Source organism: Myotis lucifugus, unplaced genomic scaffold (assembly GCF_000147115.1).
Source record: "Myotis lucifugus unplaced genomic scaffold, Myoluc2.0 scaffold_61, whole genome shotgun sequence".
NCBI classification, from domain to species: Eukaryota; Metazoa; Chordata; class Mammalia; order Chiroptera; family Vespertilionidae; genus Myotis; species Myotis lucifugus.
The window spans coordinates 3,537,928-3,551,054 of NW_005871109.1; the positions used below are offsets into that span (position 1 = coordinate 3,537,928).

A 13,127-nucleotide genomic window follows, 5' to 3' on the forward strand; every position below is an offset into this window, starting at 1 on the left:
TTCAATCTCCCACACAGGGGAACATTATAAGTAACAGCATAATTCTTATAGCCCTTTAGGATAACAATTTAACAAACAATGTCACAAAAACCATAGAGAAATTCTAACCCTTTGCCCCAGTGATACCATCCTTGCATTGTTCTTCTAAGGAAACACTCAAGAGATGGAGGATATATTCATTCATGAATTTAATAAACTTATGAAAGATGTGAGGATTGTACAGAGGGGTTACTTATAGGGTACTCATATTACATCTTGTCAGCAACCTCTTACTTCCCCATTCTCCCTGTCCCCTTTCAGTTCTCCACTCCAGATGGCCTCCGTGGGAGGCTCAGAGTCCCCCCCATCCAACCCCTCATTATAAAGAGTAATTCAGCTCTCCATAACTCCTTCCCCAACACTATCTCACCCAAGCCCCTCAGATGCTCCATTCAACACTCTTACCCCTCACTCCACAGAAGGCAGTGAAAACTCGTTATTCTTTTTTTTTTTTAATATATTTTATTGATTTTTTACAGAGAGGAAGGGAGAGAGATAGAGAGTTAGAAACATCGATGAGAGAGAAACATCGATGGGAGGCTCAGAGTCCCCCCCATCCAACCCCTCATTATAAAGAGTAATTCAGCTCTCCATAACTCCTTCCCCAACACTATCTCACTCAAGCCCCTCAGATGCTCCATTCAACACTCTTACCCCTCACTCCACAGAAGGCAGTGAAAACTCGTTATTCTTAACATAGTTTTTTTCTTCCTCTCACATATACAATAGAATAGTAGACAGCTATTAGATTTAAAAATGTGTTAGCTGTGTTAGTACTGACATGCAAAATATGTCAATGATCTATCATCTACTGAGAAAAACAAACACACAAGTTGCAAGGCAATGTGTAACATGTGATACCTATATATCCATGAGGTTTGACACGTTACATGTCAAACTGTTATGGTATTTACATGTGGGGAGGAATTGGGGTTGGTGGTAGGCTATGAAGGAGAACATTTGTTCTTTTACTTCATATAACTGAGTTGTTTGAACTTTGTTTATTTTACAGTGAAAATGTATTGATTGTGTAAGTAAGAAAAAAAATAGGTGTAGGATTCCAGCATGGGGAAAGCAGGCCAAGAATCACCAAAGCTCTGCCTTCTTGGAGAAGCAAATTTTTACCCTCAGCTGGTTTGCTTGAGGCCAGCTACTCATTTATCCCAAATGCCTCAGGAAGCTGGGAAGAGAACATTCTCTACTGGGAGAGAGGAACCTCTGAGAGGAGGTAGCATTTGATGTGGGCCTTGGAATATGAGTAGTAATGTGTTAGATAAAGTGAACTGATGGTCAGCATCCATTCTAACCTCCCTCTAGTGTGCCTTTCTCTACTGCAGAAGCTGATAAGATAAAACTACATTTCCCAGACTCCCTTGCAGGCAATGCTCTGGCTAGGATTTAGGTTCTACCAGTAAGATGCACAAAAGTAAGATTTGGAGGGTAGAAGTCAGGCGTGAGTCAAGTTCCCATCCCTTCTGCTGTCTCTGCTGACAAGTCTGCCATGGAGGTGTCTGCTTTTTCTGCAACACAGGTGGGCATGGCCCCAGCGTTCAGACACTGGCTCACGGGTGTCCAGAGAAAAAGTGGGACATCCTTTTGCCAGTGAGGTTGTGACTGGAATGGCGTGCAAGTTGGTGAGTGGCTCCCTGAGAGCCGAAAAGATGCAGGCCTTCCAGCACCTCTTCTAGAATTGGGGAAGGCAGACTCAGAGCACACGAACACCTTTCCTCAAACTCCCTCATGTGTCTACTCTTCAACACTCTTCTGTCCTTAACCGAGTGGGCACCCACTTTCACAAGCACTCAAAGATGATCTTACTTTGGAAAATGCCAGGATCTTGGAGCCTTAGCTGCAACTGAGAACAAAGCAGTTTCATTTTAACAACCAATTATTCCAAGTTAAAAACCATAAAATGGCAACAAAAAATTAATCTTGCGCTCTCCAGTCTTCTCCTGTCTCCCTCACTGAACCCATCCACACTCCGCAGGCAAAGCTGTCAGCCAAACGGAGGTGCCACTGGATTCATTTAAGAGATAAATATGGGAACTTAAGAAAGTTTATAAACTCAGCAGTTGTCGAGAACCAAGCTTTGCTTCGCTGGTGTTTGCCCAGGCTTTCTGGGCTAAGATGTGAAGGTTAGGACAGAGCTCATCCCCCACCAGCCCTGGGCGATGGAGACACTGAACCCTGATGGGGTTTTTATTACCGTTGTTTTCTATCACTGATGCATCAACATCACATGCCAGCCTCTGTGGGGCTCTCACTCTCCCAGCACCCCCTGCACACACACACCGCCCCAGACACTCTTTGGAGACTGACATCCCACACTCACTTGATAAATATTTATAGCTTAAAAGACGACAGGCTGAAAAGCACACAACAGCCGCGGATCCCACCCACAGTGGGACCTGCCTGGTGTCAGCTAGCCTTGTAAATCTTTCTGAGGGAGGGCAAGGCGTCCTGGGGAAGAGGCTATAAACATGCACTGCTTGGCTGAGCTCCTAATTGACAGAATCTTGAAAGCAGAAAGCTGATCTAGGTTTCCTGCCCAGCCCATGAGCCTTCACTTTCCATGGTGCACACCCTCTATGGAAGACAAGCATGAGGATGACATGGATTTGACTTTTGAAAGATGTTTCTTTTTTGAATAGCAATAATAAAAAACCCCCACAGTATCCAGATGTTCCAAAAGAAGACCTCCTTTTGCATCTCCTAAATATTTTCCAGGTCTTGGACCCCTTGCAGAATATGATTTAAGCTCTGGGTACTCTCCCCAGAAAAATGCACACAGGCACAAACACAAACACTCTGGACGTAATAACTTCAGGGTTAAAGATTAATTAGGCCCAGGCCTTTGCCTTCCAGAAGCTAACAGTCTTACAGAGAAGGTAAAGAAACAAGTAAAAATGCGTATAAATATAAGTGAGAAAATGCCAGAACTCTGAAGGATTGTAGTGCCTAAGTATTTTGAGAGTTCATGGGGAAGAGAGAATGAGAGTTGTAAGATAAAGAGCCAACAGATGTGAAGTCCAAAATGCTGTTCATGTGTGCTACGATGTCCGCTGAGGGCCTTGGCTCCTTCATATCCAAGGTGGCCTTGGGCTTCTGAGTCCCGTGGACTAGGGAGTGTAACATCGTCTCCTCTGTTGGTTCACTGTGGGGACCTTGGTCTCCTAGCCCTTCCACCTCTCAAATTTCTGGCTTCCTCACACACCACTTCCGTCCTCATAATATGTCTTCCCCAACATGAAATTCAGTCACCCCTCTGGTTTCCACAACCACAACAACAATCAATCAGACCAAGCATTTATACAGGTTTTATAAAGTATGGGAGACGGGTCCTGGAAAAGGGTCATGCCATCCACTGAGTTCTGCCTTCTCTTCACACTTTTGCTTCTGCTCCCCCCCTGCCCCCCTTTAAGTTCCTGATCTTTAGTGTCAGCTGACACCTAGGCCCGGGGTGAGGATTGGTGGGGGAGGGGGACTACCCTCTCTTTAAGCACTTGTCAAGGCATCCTACACACACATACACACACACACACACACACACATGCACACCACACACGCACATGCACACACAGTGCTTTATCTAAGAGGAATTCGGCAGTAAAGGTCTCTCCATCCCACCTGTATTGGTGTTGAAGAGAACAAACTCTACTCTGGCTAGATTAAGCAAGAAAGAAGTTATGACATGATATTAAGTGTCTTACAAAACTACTTGGAGGGATTTAGAAAAGACTTTAGGTTGAGCTTTCAGAAAAGCTTCCCAAAGAAGATCTGGGCCACCAAGGAAGCTGCTCACTCCAGTACCAGCACTGCTCCTGCCACAAGGCCACCTGCTAAATGAATGACACCGGCCTCCCAACATCCATGAGACTAGTGACAGGACACCAGGATGTCTCCTCATGCCACCAGAGAAAGCTCAGTCAGTCTCTCAACTGCACTGCCCACAGAAACAGCAGGAGCAGCAGAAGTATGGCTTCTGCCTGGCTTCCACCCAGATCTCCCACAAGTACATCTCATGGTTGGTCCTTCCTCATCTCTGGATCCCTGATTGCATGGGAGTCTGGAAAATGTAGTTTTTAGCTTTCCAGCCTTTGCAGTACTAGACAGTCTACTGCAAGGTAGATGGAATGAAGGTGAGGGGTGAGCGGCCACTGAAGCATGAGGCTTCATGGCAGAAGATGGACACCTGTATGGGAAGGATGCCGTTTTTAGCTTTCCAGCCTTTGCAGTACTAGACAGTCTACTGCAAGGTAGATGGAATGAAGGTGAGGGCCAGTCTAGTTTGTATACACCACACCATATTATTTTGAATGAGGGAAGAGAGGAAGGAGGTTGAGTGGAGAAAAGAGCTTTTATTAGGCACCTATTATACACTAGGTAATTTATATCCATTACTTATTTAATTCCTACAACACACTCTCCCATACTTACTAGGTTATTCATGGATGGTTCTTCAGAAATGGCACTACATCTATTTGCTAGCTTCAGCTACTCTACCTCTCAGGGATATTTTATTCTTCAAATGCTGGACATGGGATCGAGTTGTTTTACTTTTGTTTCCTTCACACTATCTGGGATTTTTGCACCTCTACTGATGATCTGCAATATAGAGAGGCTTGATTAAGCCTTTGGCCTATTTCTCAAACAGGGTGACAAGCTGCTCCTTGTAACCTAGCTGTCATCTGAGGCCTTCTTAGTATTTGATCTCTGGGAAAGAATGCTCTCAACCCCAAATTCCAAAGTCTGGGCAAGTCCAGAACACTCCCCACTGCAATTTCTCCTGGTGCTTCTGCTTCTAGGCTGTAGCAACTGTGTGAGCCATCCCGATTCGAATGTCAACCTGAATGCACAATTCAGCCTTCACTGGTGTGCATGAGAGATACTCACGGTGAGTATTTGTGAACCTAGCAGAGGAAGAGGGGTCACATCATGCGCCCCAAAGCCTTCCTATTTCTGTCACATTGTCCTACAGAGTATCCACAAGTTTCCTTTCTCCTTCACTGTGCAGAGCAGTCCCCCATCTGATACCTCTTTTCCAGCTAACACTCAGATCTTTAAAGCTCTGCTTTCTACCCCAACAATTCTCAGGGTGTTTTTTTTTTAATAAAGCAGTTCTCTCCCTAGAAGGATTTCTAGTGGCAGCTCTTGTTATAGTAAAAAATTTTCTGTCTGATTTCACATTTTGTCACACACAGAGTTGGGGGTTTTAAGAAGTTCCCTCTAGTAATTAGAATGTTTTTGATGCAATTTAATAGGAACCCAATTCAAAGTGTCCTAAACAATAAAGATAATCATTATCTCACAAAATTAGAAGCCCAGAGACAGGTTGGCTCCAACCTTCAGGGTCCTCGCTCTGCCTCCTAGTTCTATTTCAGGCTTGGCCTCAGACCTGTAGCAAAAAGGCTGCTGCAGTTCAGGCATCATAGCCAGACCACACAATGCGCAGAACAAGAAGGGATGGTCTCTTTCCGATATCTCTTTCTTTGTAGGGAGGAGACCTTTCCCAGAACCCCTTCAGCAGAAGTTGCCTTCCCATCTCTTTGGCCAGGTTTGGTCACGTGCCTAAGCCCATAGCTAGAAAGGAGAATGGGATCTGTGATTGGCTTAAATTAACCAGGAACCATCCTTGGTGATGGGAGGTGGTGAGCGGCCACGGAAGCATGAGGCTTCATGGCAGAAGATGGACACCTGTATGGGAAGGGTGTCCCTTCAACACTCCTGTGGCTCTGTCTCCCAGCTCAGTACTGTGGATGGTTGTGCTAGCTTCTCCTCCAGCTTCAGTCTATTCCTGCAGCTGCCAGCCAGAGAGGGCACCAGCCAGCACTGAACATTTCTGTCTTAAAGTTTTCCTCTCCACTTCTGCACCAAGGACAAACTATCTCCTTCCTGGAACAAATCATTCTCATGTTTTGAGGAATTAGTGTTCTCATTTTGTTTCTCTGTTTAAAACATACTAGCAATCATTTGCAAAGTAATTGCATAGATTATTTTTTAAGATGGACTATTTTTTGAGAGAAGTTATAGGTATTTGGGGGATTCCAAAACTTCCATTTCACGTAAGCTAGTTAGGAGGAAGCAGAAAAGATGCATGTTTATTGAATCAATAAGTAAATGAATATTAAGCTGTGGAGAGTAAGCTGTGGCTTTGGGTCCCTGCTCTGACCAGAGGTAATTCTCTGCAGCATGTGCCATGTTCCCTAAGGACTCTGGTGGGTTTTCAGACTTCTGGAAGAGTAAAACCCTCCCCTCCTGCTCTCCTCTACTGAACTACAGATCTGCATCCTCTTCCTTCCTGGTAAGTCCTTTTGACTGTAGCTCCTGAGATCCTATCCTGTTTTCCTCTGCACTCTCTGGTGTTTAGAGGCTTGGTTGCAAGCTGGTATTAAATCTGGTTCTGTACTTTGTTGAGCTTTACTTCTTCACTTCTTGTAGTTGGAACTGTCTTATTTATTAGCATCTTTTCTTAAAGGCTTTCTGGTTCACATCACATATTTAGCTCACTAGAATCCCTATCCCAACCCCTACACCCACATTTAAAGCACAAATGGGTTCCCATGGGCCATGGGATGACAGCTTACATGCAGAGCCAAGGTGGCTGCTAAAGCCATGCACCTTCAAGGGGGTACCCTCTTTGCTTAGGCCCTTGCTGTTCTTGGGGAACCCATCACTCATGTGCACCACCCCCAGGGTTATGCCTTGCAGTTTCCCATTCCCAGAATGCTTTTACCATTCAGGAAAAAAAGGTATTGTTCTCACCCAGGAAAGACAAGGAAGTTCCCTAGCACCCCCTCAAAACTAGCTTTTGGAGAATCCCAAACAGGCCTTGATGCTTTAAGATGTCTTTTGCTTTTGATCCAGATGAAGGAAGGAAGATCACTAAGGAAGGCCCAGATCCAAAGTGAATTCTTTTGTCTAGTACATGGTTTATTTTAAATGTGAAAGTTCAAGGTCACTAAAACAAATGGATTGAATGGGGCATTTGTGAATTCTGAAGCGTAGACATTTCTCCATGTTTGGAGGATGTGCTCAGATATTTGTGCACTTTTTGTCATTTTTTAATTAAAAGAGTTACTGAGGCTGTGGAACATTGCACCAAGAATGATGTGAAAAATAAATAAATGATGATACAAGGCTCAGAATCCCAAGGAGGTAAAGGAGAGAAAATATGGTTGGTGTTATCCTCATGTGGCCCCAGGACATCTGGTTGAAAAACCTCTTTCCGACATACCAAACCGTAAGTTGGATGAAGTTATTGATGGGATGGAATAAATTGGGCAGGTCAACTGCTGTCAAGAAGACTGACCTACAGCAGTGTCCTTCCTGCTTTTTCCCCTTCATCCTTACTTACCTAATTTTGTTAAGACCTCTCTTTATGAACTTGACTTTAGATTGCATTGGCTTGATCAGGCAGCTTTGAGAAAGAGATGTCCTGTGGGGAAAAAAATACAATTCTTCTTCAGCAACTGAGTTGAAAGAAAGAGTGTGCATTTTGGGGTGTTCAGGTCCAGCTCTTTCATAGAAGCAGCTGCATGCTCTTATATAAGGTATTTCATGTCTCTAAGTTTCATTCTCTTAGCTGGAAAATGCAGACCAAACATTTTTTGAAAATATGTTCTGAGAATGAGTGATGTATACAAATTGCTGTGTATGGTACCTAGTGCAAAGTAAGTAAGATATGATATAATGTATGAAAAATAATCACTCTGCCTTCTTTGTGGGGGCAGGAGAGAAGTTAGGAGGTGATTGCATGGATAACAAGGCAAGAAATTATGGTAGCCTAGACCAGGGTAGGAGTGCTAAAACTAATAAGAAACAGTCCAATTCTGGTCATATTTTGAAGATAGAGCAACAGAATTTTCTGATGGATTCCCTATGGGGTATGTGGGGAGCAAGAGGGGAGTCATGAATAACTCATGTTTTATGCTTGGGCAGCTTAAAGGATGGACTTGTCATTTACTGAGACAGAGAGGACTGAGGGAAGGGTAGGTATTGGGGAGACACTAAAGAGGAGGGGTTGGGTAGGCAGTTGGATATATGACTTTGGAGTTTGGGGGAGAGGCCCAGACTGGACATAAACATTTGAGAGTCTTTAGAGTATAGATGATACTTAAAATCATGAGCTCAGATCAGATCCTCTTGGGAGTGAGTGAGGATAGTGAGTGAGGATAGAAAGAATCTAGGTCTGAGAACTAAGCCCTGGAGCAGCCCAGTGCTACACATCAAGGAGATGAGGAGGAACAAATGCATCCCCCACCTTCCCTTCTCCCTCCCTCCTTTTCTCTCCCCTCTGCTTTCTTCTTCTTTTATCATTATGAAAGGGGACTGTTCTATTTAATTCAGTTAGCCTTCACTTGAACAAAGTTGCTTACAACACTTTTTTGGGTTTGCTTTTAAAAAGTGATATATGCTCTTTGAAACTTCAAAGTCTTTTAAGAAAAAAACACACAAAAAAACACAACCAACCCAAAACACCCAACTCCAAGCTGTAGAAGAGGTCTCGTGGTGCAGGCATTGAACCAGCAAGTCCAGTGCATCTGGAGATCAAGTTCCTCTCAGGATTAGTGAAATTGAGCTTTTGTTAGCATTAATTTAATGGTGGAATGTCAACTTGAAAACCTCAAAAATCCTTTTCTGCTTCGCATCTCTTTTCCTTTTTCATCCAAAAGAAAAACTATGTGAAGCCAGAAGGGAGAATCTGAGAAAGGTTTGACTCTTCCTTTGGTGAGATAAACAATCTGTTGTTTCATGGCACCAATACAGAAATCATGTGTTTGAAGAACAGGCTGAGACTACAGTATTACTCAGGATAGTTTGGGGAGGCAAGGTAGGAATAGCTCAATTCCTGTGATAAAGATCTGAGTGTCTCAGTGGACCATGGGTTTTCTATGAGCCAAGTAAATGACATGTTTGTTACAAGAACCATCACAATTGTAGGTTGAATTCAAAGAGATCTAGTATTCTGGCCATAGGAAGTCAGAATTCCCTGAATAAAGAGACTTCTGGTTGGATGATACCAGCATCTGAGGTTGCTGGCCACCATATTTATCTCATGGTTTCAGCTAGGACTATTACATCAGAGAGAGATAGTGCACCTAAGGTCGCTAGTGACTTAGGAGACCTGATTTAAACAGACAAGCTAGGACAGATGCTTTTGAGAATCTGAAACAATATAGTTGTCAGGTGATTGAGGAGAGAAGAGAGCTGGAACAGAGAGGCCATGTGAGACATAACAAGGTGAGTGTCCAGAAAAAGCACGAGTAGAGAGAAGAGGAGGAGGAGGAAAAAGCAGACGCACAGAGAGAAGGAGAGAGGCTTTTGGGAGACAGAAGGATACAGACATTAGGACAGATACACATAGTAGGGGCTTCAGGTCCTGCCAGCTCTGCTTCTTTCCTGTCCTTGGGTTCTGTGGGGTCAGTTATCATTGACACAAGCCCCTTTACACTTGAGCCAGCAGAGTGGGTTTCTGTTCTTTGCAACTAAACGCATCCTACAATGTCCCCATCCCGCTGGCCATTAGGTTCTGCTCATCCGTTGTCAGCCCAACCTGGAATTCCTCCTTCCTCCCTTGACTTTCCCTGTTTTACTCTGCACTCAAAGCCAAGCTGAAGTTCCTATCTCTCTCACGAAGCCCTACCCAACCAGACCAGGTTCCAGAGGACTCTCTTTCCCCTGAGCTTCTACAGCTTTTCTAGCCTTCCCAGCCCACCCCATCTTCCCATGGCAGACCAGGGACATGTAAGCACGGAGTTCAGGGGAGCCCAGAAGAGGGGGGAAACGCATCAGGCTTCTCCAAGAGCAGCACTGCTTTCTCTGAAATCCTCCTCTGACCTCCATCTCCTTATGGGACTTCCAAGGTCACCCTGGTATCACAGCCCATCCTTCCTTGCATCCTTCTACCCTCTTCCCACACACTCATGTCAGCACATGGTTGCCGAGTAATGAAAAATTGAGCTTCACTGCCACCACATCCAAGGCCTACCTGACCAAACCCCATAACTAACCTCTGTATTGGCTTTTGATCCCATCCGTCTATTTAAACAGCTCTCTCAAAGGTCCAATAGCTTGTTCACCATCTTCACTTGTAATTTAAAGCTCTTCTAGAGACCCATCTTTCTAAAATCTATTCCACCAGTCTGGACCTCACTCAAACAACAATCCTTGCAATCCTGTATTTCTAACCGTCTTCTGGGTATCCCAATAGCATCTCAAACTGAACTCATATCTTCCTTTACCAATGGATTGCTGCTCCTGGCTTCCTAAGGCATTCACATTCTCTGTACTTGTCCAGGGATCAAAAATTTGGAATCACCCAATCTCTCATGTCCACTCCCCACATGCAGTTTGGTCACAAGTTCCTGCCCACCCTCATTACAGCTGCTACCACTTCTCTGCAGAGCTCCAACTGCTCATGTGTCAACCTCCATTGGGATGTTTCATAGTCATCTAGAACTTAACATGTCCAAAGTGGAATTCTTGAGCCTATTATCCTGTCTCCTCAGCTCACTTTTACCTCCATAAATGACTTCATTATAAGCCCAGTTGCTCAACCTGGCCATCCTTGACATGTTTTCCTATCTTGAGGGCCACATTTCTATGGGGTGTTTCAGGAGCACCCAGAATTGCTAATCCCTATGTCTATAAAAAAATCTACTCAATATTCATTTATAGTTTGTTTATTCCTTTAGCCTAAAGGCATTTAGTCCAAGTGCTGCATACAAAAACTATTTGAGCTAGTTTCTTTTCAGCCCCTTCTGTCCATAGACTTTCAATTGGACCCTCTATGTTTGCTCCATCTCTCATTTCTGTCCCTGTCACACCTGGCTCTTCAAGTGAAGGGCCTCTCTGGGGCACCAGAGCTCCCTTCTCTGTGGGTTGTCTAGGGCCAGGCTGGGGCCTCCTCCTCCTGGCTCCATTAGGCATCATGCCTCTATCCTCTTGCCTGTTCCAGAAATGTGTTCACTCATGTCTGCCTCCTCCAGGTCTCTTTGTGGCTAAGGGTTCCTTCGTTCTGAAGGAGCCCTTTGTTATCATTTTAATGGGATCCTGGGAGGGAAAGGAGACACTTAGGCTCCCAGTCTGCTGTCTTAAACCTGATTTCCAAGGACTCCAGAATCAGAAAGATGTGGGTTTACAAACTGAGACAATGGTCAGCTTCTTGACTTCTCCAACTCTCAGATTCCTCATCTAAGAAATGGGGTGAGAACCCTACATCACATGAATTTGAGGAGAACTGAACTAGATCTTATATATAAGGTGGTGGACACAGTGTTTGGCACCATGTTCAGTAAATGACACCTGTTATTGTCACCTGGATGCAATTTCTGCTGATTTGGCCCCTGATTTGTCTTCAGGGCATCGCAGAGCCCTTAAGCATAAATTGGGCAGGGAGCAGTCATCTCAGCATCAGCCCTGAGCTGAGAGTGCTCCTTTGCAGGATGCTACGTCTCCTGGCTTGGCTTCTCTTGGTCCCAGGATGTGCTTTTGGCCTGGGACTTGCACATTTCTCCTCTGGCCTTGAGTCAAATGGCTTGTGGTGCCTCCACCAACCCACTCCTTTTATGCTGAGGACACATGATTGTCTCTGATGGGCCTGAGTGATGAGCTGATGATTTGGGTAGAGTGAGGCCAAATCCCTGTGTGGCTCCAGGGATGGGGATAAATATAGCTCAAGTAATTGCTCATGCTCTTTTAAGGACTAGAAGTCAGCTTCAGGCAAGCTGGGAAGCTCCATGACCAGGACAGCAAGGGACACAGTTCCTTTTTTTAGAGCTGTGGTCAGAACCTCCTGTGCACTGCTGGATTCCGGACCTCTGTGACGCGATTTCCACTGAACAAAGGGGCCCCCTTCACTAGTCTACACCCCATGAGGGCAGGGATGTGTCTGAGGTGTCTCCACCACATAAGGGAAAAGAGCTTTAGGGCCAAACAACCTAAGTTCACATTTACTGGCTATGGAACATTAATTGTTTCATTTCTAAGTCTCCAACACGATGTCTGGCCCACTACAGGGGCTCAGTAAACATTCTAACTGGATAAATGAGCAGTGAGGGAGCTAGATTTTAAAAATAATTTTAGAATAAGATTTGTAGCCTAGTTAACAGTAATGGACCAATGCTAACTTCCAGGTTTTGATACTGTACAACAGCCATATAAGATGTCACCGCTGGGGAGAAGCTAGGTGAAGGGTACATGGGACTATTTTTACAACTTCCCATGTGCCTGTAATTATTCCAAAATAAAAAGTACAAAAAACAAGTAACCTTTAGTCAGGCTCACACCAACCCTCTGTGACATTTGGAGGAAGCAGTGCTGAAAGATGAATTAATGAAATCCCTGTCCACAACAGTGTTCTGTTTCATTATTTATCTTTGAACTTAAACGCATGATTTATTCTTATTATTCAAAACTTTAGATGTATAAATAGACACTGTATACTCTTTTCCTCCACTAGATTTCCTCCCCACGGGCAACTAGTGTTGATGTTATTTGTTTCTTGTGTTAATTTTAGTGAAACTGTGTGCACATACATATATGCACTTTTGAGTGTGTATGTGTAAATATATTTCTGTGTATATTTATATACTATTGGGTTATCTTACTTTTTCCACTTAACCATATAGCTTGGAGGGTTTTCATATCAGTACACAAAGAGCTTCCTTAGCCTTTGTTATGGTTATGCCCCATCATCTTTTATGGCTCCCAATTGGTGGACATTTATGTTGTTTCCAATGTTTTGGCTTTTATGATAAAGCTGCAATGAATAATCTTGTTCATTTGTCATCTCCCAAGTGTGGGAGTGTGTTTGTAGAATAAATTCTTAGAAGTGGAACTGGGTCAAAGGATATCAGCCTTGCAATCTTGATGATGCTAAATTGCTTTCTATAGAGCTTGTTCCATTCCACACTCCCGCCAATGATGTGTTTCATGAAATGCTTGTGTTAATGGAGTGATTTTAAAAGTTATTTGGTGACCTATTTGTGAGTCTGGTGAAAGCTATGGGTCTATACACAAGAAAAAACACAAATCACACAGTGTTTTGAAGACAGTTTTAGTTGGCCCAGAGACCCCTGAAGGCTATC

General features: G+C 44.0%; 1 long non-coding RNA gene across 1 annotated transcript in view; it reads right to left on the reverse strand.

Annotated features, from left to right (window-relative positions):
- Positions 1-7,408: 7,408 nt before the first annotated feature.
- Positions 7,409-13,127, reverse strand: part of LOC102438001 — a 153,893-nt gene continuing 148,174 nt past the window's right edge. Inside the window, exon 4 of the long non-coding RNA XR_001348392.2 lies at positions 7,409-7,474. This is a non-coding gene — a long non-coding RNA (uncharacterized LOC102438001). The remainder of the gene's footprint in view (positions 7,475-13,127) is intronic.